This window comes from Rhinopithecus bieti, unplaced genomic scaffold (assembly GCF_001698545.2).
Source record: "Rhinopithecus bieti isolate Rb0 unplaced genomic scaffold, ASM169854v2 scaffold_60, whole genome shotgun sequence".
NCBI lineage: Eukaryota > Metazoa > Chordata > Mammalia > Primates > Cercopithecidae > Rhinopithecus > Rhinopithecus bieti.
Genome location: NW_016803192.1, coordinates 2,447,470 through 2,461,822, shown reverse-complemented (window position 1 = coordinate 2,461,822; position 14,353 = coordinate 2,447,470).

Below are 14,353 nucleotides of genomic sequence, written 5' to 3'. Positions count from 1 at the left end.
AGGTATTATCTCTGCTTTCTAGGAACACAGAATCACTTGTGGGATTAAGAGATAAGGACAGCAAGTAGACCAAACTATAAGCTGAGGTTCAAGGTGGCATAGGCTGGGTGCCACAGTGCTGCGTCTCAGGTGGGGTAGAAGTGCAAAACGGACAGTACCAGAAGGAAAACTTGATAAACTTGGGTCTTTTTACCATTCCCAACCTTAGGAGGCCGTGGGCTCAACAAATACTTGTCAAATGAATGATTAAGATCCCTTAAGGTACTGAGTAGGATATGAAAAAAAATCATGGAGGAGAAAGCATTTGAAGTGAATATCTTTAAGTTTTAGTTCCATTCTGAGGTTGCAGGATATGCAGAGGGTAGATGCTTAATATAAAAATGCTCAAAATGATGATGGCGGAAGCCTGCTGAATGATGTGGAATAAAGAAGTATGTGATAATGATTATGATTTGACTAATATCTATTAGACATGTCCATTGTGCCAGCTGTTTTCAAGGGCTTAATTTATTTGCTCTGCAGAAATTCAGTATTGGTGGTAGACGTAAAGGTGCTACCTTGTTCTCCCTTCGAAGAGAAAGTGCTTCCCAGCTGTAGGGGGTGTGGTCAGCATACAGCCTCTCTTCAGCTCTCAGCTCCTTCAGAGCTGGCCTTGGCAGCAGAGAGGTGCCTGGCCCATAATCATACCCTTTTTAGGGAAAGCCCATGTCCCATAATTGAGGAAGAGATATAGAGGTCAGGTCATTCTGACCCAACATGGACAGACTCTGTAGGGTTCTGTTTGCTCCCAAGCTCCCTCCAGGGTTGGCTATTGGCACTGTTAGGTTTTCATTGCTCGCTTCCCTTCCCATCACAGCTCAATTCCTAATCAATGTCTTGCTTAGTTTAGAGTCTGCTTCCAGAAAACCTAATCTGTGACACCATTAATTTCCCACACTGACAAACTGAAAACTGGAGCACTGAGAGATGATGCATTTCCCCAAGGCCACACAGCTAGTGAATAGCAGAGCCAGGTTTTAAATTAAGATTCATTTAACCTCTAATTGAGGTTCTCTTCAGAACCCCACACTGGCTACAGGACCAACCTGTATTTAGCCAAAGCTAAAGTATTTACCCACAGCTGCATTCTCGCACACGTACACATCAACAGGAATCTCTCCACTTGTTGGCCCAGATAGATGTTTTCTGTCAGGAGAGCTCTGAGTCATCTGTGCCCCCTAGAGGAAGCCAAAACTCTAGGTCATTTGTGCCCACTCTTGGCTTGACTACTATCAATCTTTCAAGTCTTAGCTTCTAAATCAAAATTAAGTTTTCCGGTTACAAGTTTTCATAGTACCTGTCATAGCACTGGCCACAATTTGCAAAAACATATTTATTTTCTCCTGTTTGTTGCTCCACTAGGCTGTAACTTCAGGAGGGTGTGGATTATGTTTGTTGAGTTCAGTACCAACTTCCTAGCACTTCCCCATACTTTTTGGGTGTGACAGGAGCTCAATGTACATTTGTTAAAGGGCTGAGTTAAGGGTGTATGATAAATACTGGGTACTGAGTCAATATTATTTCTAGTTTTCTTCTTTTATGGAACTACATAAGATATTCACAAAAATATTATTGTATCATGACAGATATTATTATGATTATGATTGGTTTTAGGCTCACACCATACCTTAGACCATTTTCAAATGACCAAATTGAATGGTCAAAAATTAATAACTTACTTGGAAACTATCCCTATATTTTTTGCTGAAGTCATGTTTAATTTTCTTCAGGAGAGATCTCAATCCTAAGACAATGCTGACATTTCTCAAGAGTGGGAATTCCATGAGCTTTCTCAGACAGCTGCCCCGATGTCTGGAAACCTCTTGAAGGTGATCGCTATCATTTTGTCCACCTAGATATTTGATCATAAGCTCATTCTTTAAAACCAAAGTCATGGGTGGCACCCTTTGACCTCGTTAAAGCTCATAAATCTCCCCTTTGTGAAGATTTTTCATCTTGATATGTGGCAAAGGTGTGAACCATTGAAGAGGTGTTCTCTTGAACATTTGCCCTACAAACTCACCCAATAGAAAACCAGATTCAGGCATTTCCAACATGGGTCACTTCTCAGAAAGACTGTTTCAACTTCAATCTATATTATGAAGATTTTATAGATTTCAATTATGCAGACTTTTTAGCTTTCCCTTTTCAGACTAGCCCTACCTGTTTTTTTATAATTTTAAATGTATTCTTCAATATAAAGTTAATATATTGACAACAGAAAATTTTGAAAAGAGAGAAAGGAAAAAAAGTTGTATTTTTAGACATCATACGTGTTTCCATTTGTGAGTTTTTCTGGTGTATAGAGATTATGAAGTTCAAGTGGGGGGAAAAGGATTGTTGAAGGCTCATTCTTCTAGAGTTGCTGTGAAACCAAATTTAAACTAATCTTGCACAGTTGTGACTTAGACAACTCAGTCTTTAGGCTCTGCTGTCTAATCACTGTGTGTGTTTCTACAATTTACTTCACCTCTGAGTCCAGTTTTGTGTTTTGTAAGATAGGAATAATAATTCCTGTTAGTGACCTAGTAGGAATGTATTAGAGAATTAAGTGAGAAACAGCAAAATCCCTTCTGACCTCCAATAAACATAAGCTACTTTTATTACCAATCTTGTTTTTGATTTTTTTGTTAGATATGAGTTCTGTCTTTTCAAATAATTAATATGTCAGTATGTTCAATTCTTTGCCGTCTACTTTAAAACTTCCTCGTAAAGCAACCTTTTTCAATTACCTACTCCACCCTGGCTCATTCTGATCACCTGCTCCACCATACAGCCCCATCACCTGCTCCACCCTAACTAATTCCTGTTACCTGCTACCTGCTCTGCCCTGACTCCTGCCAAAGCACTCACTCCGTCATTCTCTTTGAATTAGCCAGTCGGATTTAGTTTAGCCTCTGCCGTCTAACCCTAGCCAATAGGGGAACGACAGAGCAGCGGGGGGCCGCGTGCGTTAGGGATAAGAACCCCTTCCCCTCCCTTGTCCAAGTGTGTGCTCACCATTGTTCCGTCTGTAAGGGCGCACCCTTCTACATAGAAGTAACTTGCCTTGCTGAGAATTAAAAAGAAAATTTTATATTCGAGTGCTATTTCTTTTGCTAACATTTTCTAAACAAAGTTGTAGCAAAACTATTGGTACCCACCTCCCTCATATCCCCTGGAGCCTTACCACTATAGTGCCCACAGGCCCATCCTAATTACTAGCATTTGCCTCTCTTTGCCCAGGGGCTTACTCTGACAGCCAGCTCCTGGTATATGTTCACAAAAAGGCTGAAACCAGATAATTAGTATACTCAGATCAGTCTACAACCAATGACTGAAGGGAGTTGATGTATAAATACCTTGGCTGCCCTGTCCATCAGATGGGATTACACTGAGGCTTATAGTCTACACTGGATCTCAGTTTCCCTAGAGCTATTAAGCTGCAGGTGCCCACAGTGACAACTAGCTCGATTATACACCATTTTTGGCTTCCTGAATCATTTATTGGCTTTATTCCATTCACTTTTCTGATTTACTTCTCCACTTTCTAACTGTTATTTCCTGGAATTACCTTTCAAGTTAACTATTCATACTTGAATTCTTGTCTCAGGCTTTGCTTCTGAGGAAATCCCAAACTAAGACAGTGTTTATATGAATTACAATTGTTTTGCGTGGAAGTGATATACACTTACTTTAACTCAATAGAGCCTAGACCCAAACAAAGAAAAACTCAGTTCATTGACTCATATTAATGCAATGTCTAAAGATGACAGAATCTTATTTAAGAATAGCTAGATACTGGAAACTTATACAATGTCACTGACTTTTTTTCTCTCACTCTCTCTGTTTCTCTCTCATACACACACACACACACACACACACACACACACACACACACACACACACCCCTACCTATTTTCCTCTATGTATTTATTTTAGGATAGGAAAGATGGTGCTCTAAGGTCACTCTAAGCTTACATTGCCTCTAGAGCATGTAATACCTGAGAAAGTAAAGTTGTCTTTTGTTCACATCCATATCAATTCCAGAAAAGGTCTCAAATTGTCAGTATTTGGAATGTATGCTGACCTCTAGAAAAAATGACTGGGTCCAGGTGGCTGAAATATGCTAGGCGGTCATCCCAGGGAAGGTGACAACTTTAGCAGAGCCATATGAAATATGGGGGAGTGGACTTGACTTTAAAATGTGTAAGCAACAAGCTTACACTTTAAAAGTGTAGCGGCCGGCGGGGCTCAGCCTGTAATCCCAGCACTTTGGGAGGCCGAGTCGGGCCCGGATCACGAGGTCACAGATCGAGGCCATTCTCGCTAACACAGTGAAACCCCGCTCTCTACTAAAACAATTACAAAAAAAAAAAAAAAAAAACAGCTGGGACCGAGGATGGCGGACGCCTATAGTCCCAGCTATCAGGAGGCTGAGCAGGGAGAATGGCGCTGACCCGGAGGCGGAGCTTGCAGTGAGCTGCAGATCCGGCCACTGCACTCCAGCCCGGGCGGACAGAGCGAGACTCCACTCAAAAAAAAAAAAAAAAAAAAAAAAAAAAAGTGTAGCAAAAGCATCCCACAAAGTAAAAAATACTATCTGCTGTTTCACATCTTTCTTTCTTTTTTTTTTTTTTGAGATGGAATTTCACTCTTGTTGCCTAGGCTGAAGTGCAATGGCATGATCTTGGCTCACAGCAACCTCTGCCTACTGGGTTCAAGCAATTTTCCTGCCTCAGCCTCCCAAGCAGCTGGAATTACAGACATGTGCCACCAAGCCCGACTAATTTTGTATTTTTAGTAGAGATAGGGTTTCTCCATGTTGGTCAGGCTGGTCTCGAACTCCCAACCTCAGGTGATCCACCCGTCTCGGCCTCCCAAAGTGCTGGGATTACAGGTGTGAGCCACCACTCCTGGTTGTTTCCATCTTTTAAAAATGATATCTTACATTTTTAGACCTTTTCATCTCAACAGAAGCAATTACTAATATAATATCACAATTGGACCAGTGACTCATTTCCCAGGTTCAGAATCGATGGATCAGATGACACCATACTATAATGGAGGGACAGGCAAATAATGTACTCATTTAATAGTAACAATAGTGGTTACTGTTTGTCAAACACACATAGGATAGGTTCTAAATTCCATGCTAGGTATTTTACAAAGGCGATTCTACTTAAATCCCAGAAACAAACCCTGTGACTAGTCATAGATGTGACTAGGATTTTTATTTCATAAATGAAGAAACTAAAACTTGGTGAAGTTAGAGACTTGCTGAAGGTTTTTTTTTTTTTTTTTTTGCTTATTGATTGAAGAGGCAATATTTGCATCCAGGTCTGTGTAGTTCAAAACCCATTCCGTAGTCACCTTGCTGCATTGCCAGCTTGAAGCACTGGTGCTTTGAGAACATTGCTTTTGGTGGACCTATTCTAGTACTCATCTGCCCTTAGGTATCCTTTGCATTCATTTTCTGGTCAAACATTCGGAGTTAATGAAAGCAATTTGAACTCTAGGAGCAGATCACCTATTTCCTTCAAATCTCACACTTGAGGTTGCAGACTTTTTGGTTCACACTAAATTTCCTTGCGATCTGAGAACCTGAAAACCTTACACTCAGAATCAATGGGCCTAGAAAAACCTTTTTATCCAGCTGTAGCACAACCAGAGCTACTTAAGTTGCCATATTGGTTGTCCTTTTCCAGTTAGACTAATGAAGTCTCCTGATGGAGTAGGCATTAGATCAGACCAGACTTAATGAAAACAGAATTAATTCATGGAGTTGTTTCATCAGCTTTCCAAGACCCTCTCTCTCACTGGGACTGTAGGCAGCAGTTCTAAATATCTGGCACTCTGTAAAAAACAGCTCTATATGCATAGTTTTTATACACTTTGAGATTTTGTTATTGTTTAAAGATATAAGAGGTAACTGAGGTGTGAATCTAATCTTCGTGATCAGTTGACAAATGAATTACCCACATAGTTGAGAGTGCTAAATTCTCTCATTGGTTTGCCAAATATTGATTACTCTCCTTTTTTATGTCAGACACATAAAAAAGGTGCTGGGGACATAGCAGTGATCCAGTTGGAAACAAGTAGCCCCACAAATAAGTATATAATTACGTATTATGATAAGAATTCGGAGAGAGTTTAACAGGCAGACTATATCAGTCAGGCTTCAGTGCAGAAACGAGAAAAAAATTCTAGGTATTTTAAGCAGGATGTAGATTAATTCAAGGAATTGGATGTTTGTAAAACTCATTTGAAAGGCTGAAGAGGCAGTTTAATCCTGGGTCTTCAGGGGTATTTCTCAGAACACTGCAGAACTGACCCTCCTGGGGAACTCCCATATGGAACTTTGCAGAGCCAAGAACACACCACCACTCACTTAAATTCTCCTATTGAAACTGTCTCTGAACACCTGGGTCACTACAAAATAGAATGGATATCCAAGTCTGTGATTCATGATTTAGTAAGCCAGTCAATATGCCATGATTGCCACTAATGCCTCTGCAGCCACTAACTTCATTCTCAGGAATTTGAAAACTGGGACAGTACAGAGAAACCTCATGTTTCCATGATAGTGCTTGCTAGTAGAAATTGCCAGGTGGAACTGCATTAGCATCCAGACCCTTAGCTGCAAGAGAGTCAGCAGTGCAGTTTGTAGCATTCTATCCTCTCCAAATAGGAGGAGGGTGGAATGGAGAGTGAGTGAGATGATCTACAATGTCCAGCACAGGATACTGATTGAGTTTGAGGCTGGTGAAGGCTTCTTTCAGGTAATAATATTCCAGCTGAGACATGAAAAATGAGCTGAAGGACAGCAGCCAAGGAGTTCAGTGTGCTCCATGTGGAAGGAATAACATGAGAAAAGGCCTTGCGTTGGGAAGGTGCTTGGTGTGTTTGCACAGCTGGATGGGAGAGTGGTGGGGCAGAATGAATCAGAAGGAATGGTACACAGCTGGAGAGGTGGGAAGGACCTGGTGTGTAGGCTCTTGTTGATAATGTTAGACTTAGGATTTTTCTATAACTGCAATGGGACCATTTAAGTGGGGGAAGAAATCAATCTGCTTTATATTTATAAAGGTTACTCTTGCTGATGTCTGACAACATTTTAAAAGATGGTAGTTTACAGGAGGGTGTTTCCAGTGGAGGTATTGGAGAGGAATGGAGTAACAGGAATTACATTTTGGAGGCAGAGCTAACAGGACTTGATGTCAGGCCAGTTGAAACAGAGGCAGGGGTAGGGAAGACAAGCACCCAAGCACGGCCCCTGAGTTTCCCATGTGAATAGCTGGATGGGATGTTCATGCCATGAAGCGCAATTGGTAAGATGCATAGAACATGTTCTGTGGCAAGATCAATATTCTTTTAGACATATTAAGCTCGAGATGCCCCTGAAACATCCAAAAGGAGATTTCCAGCATGTCTAGAAATGCATGCATGTCTAGATAGTGGTTGGTTTGAATATGCAGGTGGACCTGGGGGAAGCCAGAGTGAAAAACAGGTATAACCTAAATGAGTCAGTGCAGCAAGGATTATGGATTAATCTACTCCAAAAGGAAAAAAAAAATGTAAAGGTAGTAAAGATGTCACTGACCATATAGTAGTAGTAGTAATAGTTCTTGTTTTCCTCTTGCCTCTTTGTTCTCCTCTTCCTGTTTCCCCATTTTCCTTCCTTCTCTTCCTCCTCTTCTTATTTCTCCTTCTTTTTCTCTCTTCCTTCACAACATTCTTCTACCTTAATCTTTAGGCTGTTTCTTTTATTTTAAGCACAACCTGTAAGAGCGTCCATGAAAAGAATTATTCTAAACTTTTAAATTGTGCTGACTCTTTGAAGGGTTGTTATGTCAGGTAAGAGTTACATTGGTATCTGTTTTATCTTCATTTCTTTTTCTGGTTTGAGAGAGAAGTGAGAAAAATAATAAGATATTATGTAGATTATTTTTCTTCTGGTCTTTGGGGCAAGCCAAGATCTTGGTTATAAAGAAGTACAGAAATCAGCAACAGCAATATTTGGAGTGAGGGATGTGTGAGCTGACTTCACATACAGGCCTTTTTTAAATGGAAAGAATCAACAAAATAGAGAGTCAGCAAGTTGGAAGGGGGAGAAAAAACAAACTGAAACAAAACAAAAATGCTAAGCAGAAGAGCCAAGTATGATAGAAGATGAATGATAACTAATTAACACTTCCCATTGATTTTTATAGAAGACAGAGTTTCTGTATTACAAATATGTGTAAATTTGCAATTAAGTAGAATAGATTGGAGAGGGGAGGAGAGGAGAGAGAGAGAGAGAAATCGAGTAAGAACATTAAGAAATCAATATTATCCCGAAATTTGCCTTTCAGTAAAATTGAAAGGGGCCTCTTCACAGGTTGTCTGGACTTCCTCACAGCATGGTGGCTGGGTTTCAAGAACAAGCGTCCCAAGAGAACCAGATAGAAGCTGCATTCCCTTTTGTGACCTTGCCTCTGAAAACACATAATGTCAATTCTCGCATAGTTACAAATACACCCAGATTTAAGGCAAAAGAACAAAGACCTTACTTCACAATGAAAAGAGTTTTAAGACATCATTGAAAGAAGATTATGGGAGATACGAAATACTGTTGTGGCCATTTTGGAAAATATAGTTTACCACACTATCCAAAAACAGGCTGCTCTTTTCATTTATTCAAGTCTTCCGTTGTGTCTCTCTATAGATTTTTAGATTTTGTTCATAGAGATTGGGCAGATTTTATTTTCTTTTTTTAATTTTAAATTTTAAAAAATTTTGAGTTCAGGGATACATGTGCAGGATGTACATGTTTATTACCTAGGTAAACGTGTCATGGAGGTTTGTTGTACAGATTAATCACTCAAGTATTAGGCCTAGTACCCATTAGTTATTTTTCTGATTCTCTCCCTCCCCACACCCTCTACCCTTTGGTAGGCCCCAGTGTGCATTGTTCCCCTCTATGTGTCCATGTGTTCTCATCATTTAGCTCCCACTTATGAGTGAGAACATATGGTATCTGGTTTTCTGTTTATGTGTTAGTTTGCTAAGGATAATGGCCTCCAGCTCCATCCATGTCCCTGTAAAGGACATGATCGCATTCTTTTTTATGACTGCATAGTATTCCATGGTGTATATGTACCACATTTCATTATTGGGCATTTAGATTGATTCCATGTCTTTGCTACTGTGAACAGTGTTGCAAAAAAAAAAAAAATATGTGTGCATGTGTCTATATAATAGAACAATTTATATTCCTCTGAGTATATACCCAGTAATGGGATTGCTGGGTTGAATGGTATTTCTGTCTTTAGGTCTTTGAGGAATTGCCACACTGTCTTCCACAATGGTTTAACTAATTTATACTCCCACCGTCAGTGTAAAAGCATTCCTTTTTCTCTACAACCTTGCCAGCATCAGTTGTTTTTTGACATTTTAATATGTAATTATAGCCATTCTCATAGGTGTAAGATGATATCTCATTTTGGTTTTGATTTGTATTTCTCTAATAATCAGTGATGTTGAACTTTTTTTTCCATATGATTGTTTGCTGCACAGATGTTTTCATTTGAGATGTATCTGTTCATTGTCCTTTGCCCACTTTTAAATGGGTTTGTTTTTTTTTTTTCTTGTAATTTTGTTTAAGTTCCTTTTAGATGTTGGATATTAGACCTGTGTCAGATGCATAGTTTGCAAAAATTTTCTCCTATACTGTAGGTTGTCTGTTTGTTTAGTTTCTTTAGCTATGCAGAAGCTCTTTAGTTTAAGTAGATCCCATTTGTCAATTTTTGCTTTTGTTGCAATTGCTTTTAGTGTCTTCATCAAGAAATCTTTGCCCATACCTCTGTCCAGAATGGTATTGGCTAGATTTTCTTCTAGGGTTTTTATAGTTTTGGGTTTCACATTTAAGTCTTTAATCCATCTTGAGTTTATTTTTGTATATGGTATAAGGAAGGGGTCCAGTTTCAATTTTCTGCATATAGCTAGCCAGTTCTCCCAGCACCATTTATTAAATAGGAAATCCTTTCCCCATTGCTTATATTTGTCAGGTTTGTCGAAGATCAGATAGTTGCAGGTGTGCAGTTTTATTTCTGGGTTCTCTATTCTGTTCCATTGGTCTATGTGTCTGTTCTTGTACCAGTACCATGCTGTTTGGTTACTGTAGCCCTGTAGTATAGTTTGAAGTCAGGTAGTGTGATGTTTACAGGGCACATTTTAAATAGATTATTGAGAGTTATGATGTTTCATTTGGTGCTATTGTAATGAGAACATTTCCTTTAATTGCATTTTGTAACTGATTATTGCTTGTACAGAAAAGCTAAGGTATTCATGTGTTAATTTTGTAGCCATTCACATTAGTAAATGTCCTGGGGAAGTATCAATTTGAAACATTCCTCAGTTACCAGGTCATAATGTGTTTGTGGTAAATTTTTACTGTCTTGTGACAGAGTTTCAATAGTTTACTCAAACCCAAAAGACAACAGAAATAGAGAATCTTTCTTTCATTGTGTCATTCACCGAAAGTGTCTCTGATTCAAACTTTGTAAATCTACTTTATTTTTGTATAAAGCAAAGATATATACTTTGTCATAGATATATGCTATGCTTTAGAAAGATATATGCTATGACATGATGGAAGAAATAATTCTGCTTATGGACTTTTTGGGGAGCTTGTGCCTTTCAAGGTCTGCATTTTACAAAATATATGGAAGAATTTGAAGTTGGCAATTTATTTTAATACAGTCGTAAAGCTAGATTGTAGAACATTGCTGAAGTTTCACATTGAGCAGATTCCAGAGATCAAGACCTTTTTGGAATTAAAGGACAGTTTGAGACTCAACTTGCTGACTTGTTCTGGCTCAAAAACTATTCTTCTTCATTGATAAAACTATAATTTTACTGAACAAAGTAAACCTGAAAGCACAACACTACTCTCAATCTACAACAAAGGAAGGGTGTTCAGATTCCAAATGAACCAATAAAGCAAATATCAATTTTATTCTTCACTGCTAAATACTCTAAGCTCAATGGAATTACATGTATGGAAGGATTGCAGAGTGTATTACTCAAGGATCTTCAGAGGGAGAGAACTAACTGAATATATGTTTACATGGAAAGGAGTTTATTAAGGAGAAGTGACTCACACAACCACAAGGTGAAGTCCTATGATAGGCCATCTGCAAACTGAAGATGTAGGATGCCATTAGTGGCTCAGTCCAAAAGTCTTAAAAGTAGGAAAGCCGACAGTGCAGCCTTCGGTCTGTGGCCAAAGTCCTGAGATCCCCGGGCCACTGGTGTAAGTCCAAAAGTCCAAAGGCCGAAGAACCTGGAGTCTGATGTCCGAAGTAAGGAAGTATCCAGTATGGGAGAAAATGAAATCCAGAAGACTCAGCAAGTCAACTTATCCCTTCTTCTGCCTGCTTTGTTCTAGCTGGGTTGTGTAGCTGATTGGATGGTGCCGACCCACATTGACGATGGGTCTTCCTCTTGCAGTCCACCAACTCAAATGTTCATCTTCTCTGGCAACACCCTCACAGACACACCCAGAAACAATACTTTATCAGCTATCTAGGCATTCTTCAATCCAATCAAGTTGACACTTAGTATTAACCATTGCACAGAACTACTTACAGGAAATAAAATCACAAATTTACAAGTAAAATGTGTAAACAAATACAGTTATGGCTGCCTTTGGAGTACAAGCTTCAGGATGTTTCTGAAATATGCCTTGGCTTTGTGGTTAGCACTTACAACTAATATACTATATATATTTTGCTTATTTATTTTGTTTATTACTATCTCCCATTTTAACATTAGCTCAATGATTTTCATCTGAGTTTTAAAATTCTATCTTCTCAGTACCAGATAATACCTAGCTTCCAGTAGGCATTCAATAAGTATTTACTGACTGAAAAATTCAATAAACAAATGAGTTAGAAGGTATTCGAACTGAGACTGAAGTATCTACAACAGAAAGACATATTATCTGTTGTTCTTTGGATGTGAGTATTGTGAGCTTTAAAGTTGTAATTCTACTAGATTCTNTTTTTGGAATTAAAGGACAGTTTGAGACTCAACTTGCTGACTTGTTCTGGCTCAAAAACTATTCTTCTTCATTGATAAAACTATAATTTTTACTGAACAAAGTAAACCTGAAAGCACAACACTACTCTCAATCTACAACAAAGGAAGGGTGTTCAGATTCCAAATGAACCAATAAAGCAAATATCAATTTTTATTCTTCACTGCTAAATACTCTAAGCTCAATGGAATTACATGTATGGAAGGATTGCAGAGTGTATTACTCAAGGATCTTCAGAGGGAGAGAACTAACTGAATATATGTTTACATGGAAAGGAGTTTATTAAGGAGAAGTGACTCACACAACCACAAGGTGAAGTCCTATGATAGGCCATCTGCAAACTGAAGATGTAGGATGCCATTAGTGGCTCAGTCCAAAAGTCTTAAAAGTAGGAAAGCCGACAGTGCAGCCTTCGGTCTGTGGCCAAAGTCCTGAGATCCCCGGGCCACTGGTGTAAGTCCAAAAGTCCAAAGGCCGAAGAACCTGGAGTCTGATGTCCGAAGTAAGGAAGTATCCAGTATGGGAGAAAAATGAAATCCAGAAGACTCAGCAAGTCAACTTATCCCTTCTTCTGCCTGCTTTGTTCTAGCTGGGTTGTGTAGCTGATTGGATGGTGCCGACCCACATTGACGATGGGTCTTCCTCTTGCAGTCCACCAACTCAAATGTTCATCTTCTCTGGCAACACCCTCACAGACACACCCAGAAACAATACTTTATCAGCTATCTAGGCATTCTTCAATCCAATCAAGTTGACACTTAGTATTAACCATTGCACAGAACTACTTACAGGAAATAAAATCACAAATTTACAAGTAAAAATGTGTAAACAAATACAGTTATGGCTGCCTTTGGAGTACAAGCTTCAGGATGTTTCTGAAATATGCCTTGGCTTTGTGGTTAGCACTTACAACTAATATACTATATATATTTTGCTTATTTATTTTGTTTATTACTATCTCCCATTTTAACATTAGCTCAATGATTTTCATCTGAGTTTTAAAAATTCTATCTTCTCAGTACCAGATAATACCTAGCTTCCAGTAGGCATTCAATAAGTATTTACTGACTGAAAAATTCAATAAACAAATGAGTTAGAAGGTATTCGAACTGAGACTGAAGTATCTACAACAGAAAGACAGATTATCTGTTGTTCTTTGGATGTGAGTATTGTGAGCTTTAAAGTTGTAATTCTACTAGATTCTGTGGAAGAATATTTTCTTTCACAAAATGAACTGAAGCTGAGAGTCACCATTAGCTGTGAAAATTTTGAGTTAGAATTGATGTATCTAAAATGGAAAAAAAAAAAAAAAAAAAAAACCTGGAACGAGATACACCAACATTGACAGTAAAATGGATTGTGTGATTTTTTTTTATGCGTCTTCTTACTTTTCTGTATTTTACAAATTTTCAACAACAAAGATGAATTACTTTTGAAGAGAGAGAGAGAGAAAAAAAGAAAAGCAGAAGCTTAAAACTATTGTGCCATTAAATTTGTTGTTGCTGTTGTTGTTTTGTGTTGTTTTGAGACAGGGTCTTGCTCTGTACCCCAAGCTGGAGTGCAGTGGTGCTATCATGGCTCACAATATCCTCCAACTCCCAGCTCAAGCAATCCTCCCACCTCAGCCTTCAGAGTGCCTAGGACTATAGGCGTGTGCCACCAAGCCCAGCTAATTTTCTTTTTTAGAGATGAGTTCTCACTTGTTGCCCAGGTTGGTCTTGAATGCCAGGCCTCAAGGGACCTCCTCCCTCAACCTCCAAAAGTATTGGGATTATAGGCATGGGCCACCACACCTGGTTCCATTAAGTTTGTTAAAAAGCAGCATCTTACTAGTAATTAATATCAGAATATATGAATTAGAAGTAAAAGATGTATGACTGCACACTTAGGCACAAATAAAATCAAACTATGTTTTCTTCTGTTTTGGGTATAACTACCAAAAAAAATCTATATTTGAATAAGTGACATATTCTTCTTTCCTTTTGTTATTAATAATGGTTCCATGGCATCCCATCCACATACAGATCTTTTTTTTCTTCTTTAAAAAAGTATAGAGATGGGATCTCACTATATTGTCCAGGCTGGTCCTGAACTCCTAATCTCAAGAGATCCTCTCACCTCAGCCTCTCAAAGTGCTGGGATTATAGGGATGAGCCAGCCCGCCCGGTCTCGCATATAGATTTTTGAGTATAAGTTTAATTATTGAAATAGCTTTGACTATATGATCTTTGTTTTTTTTTTTTTTTTTTTTTT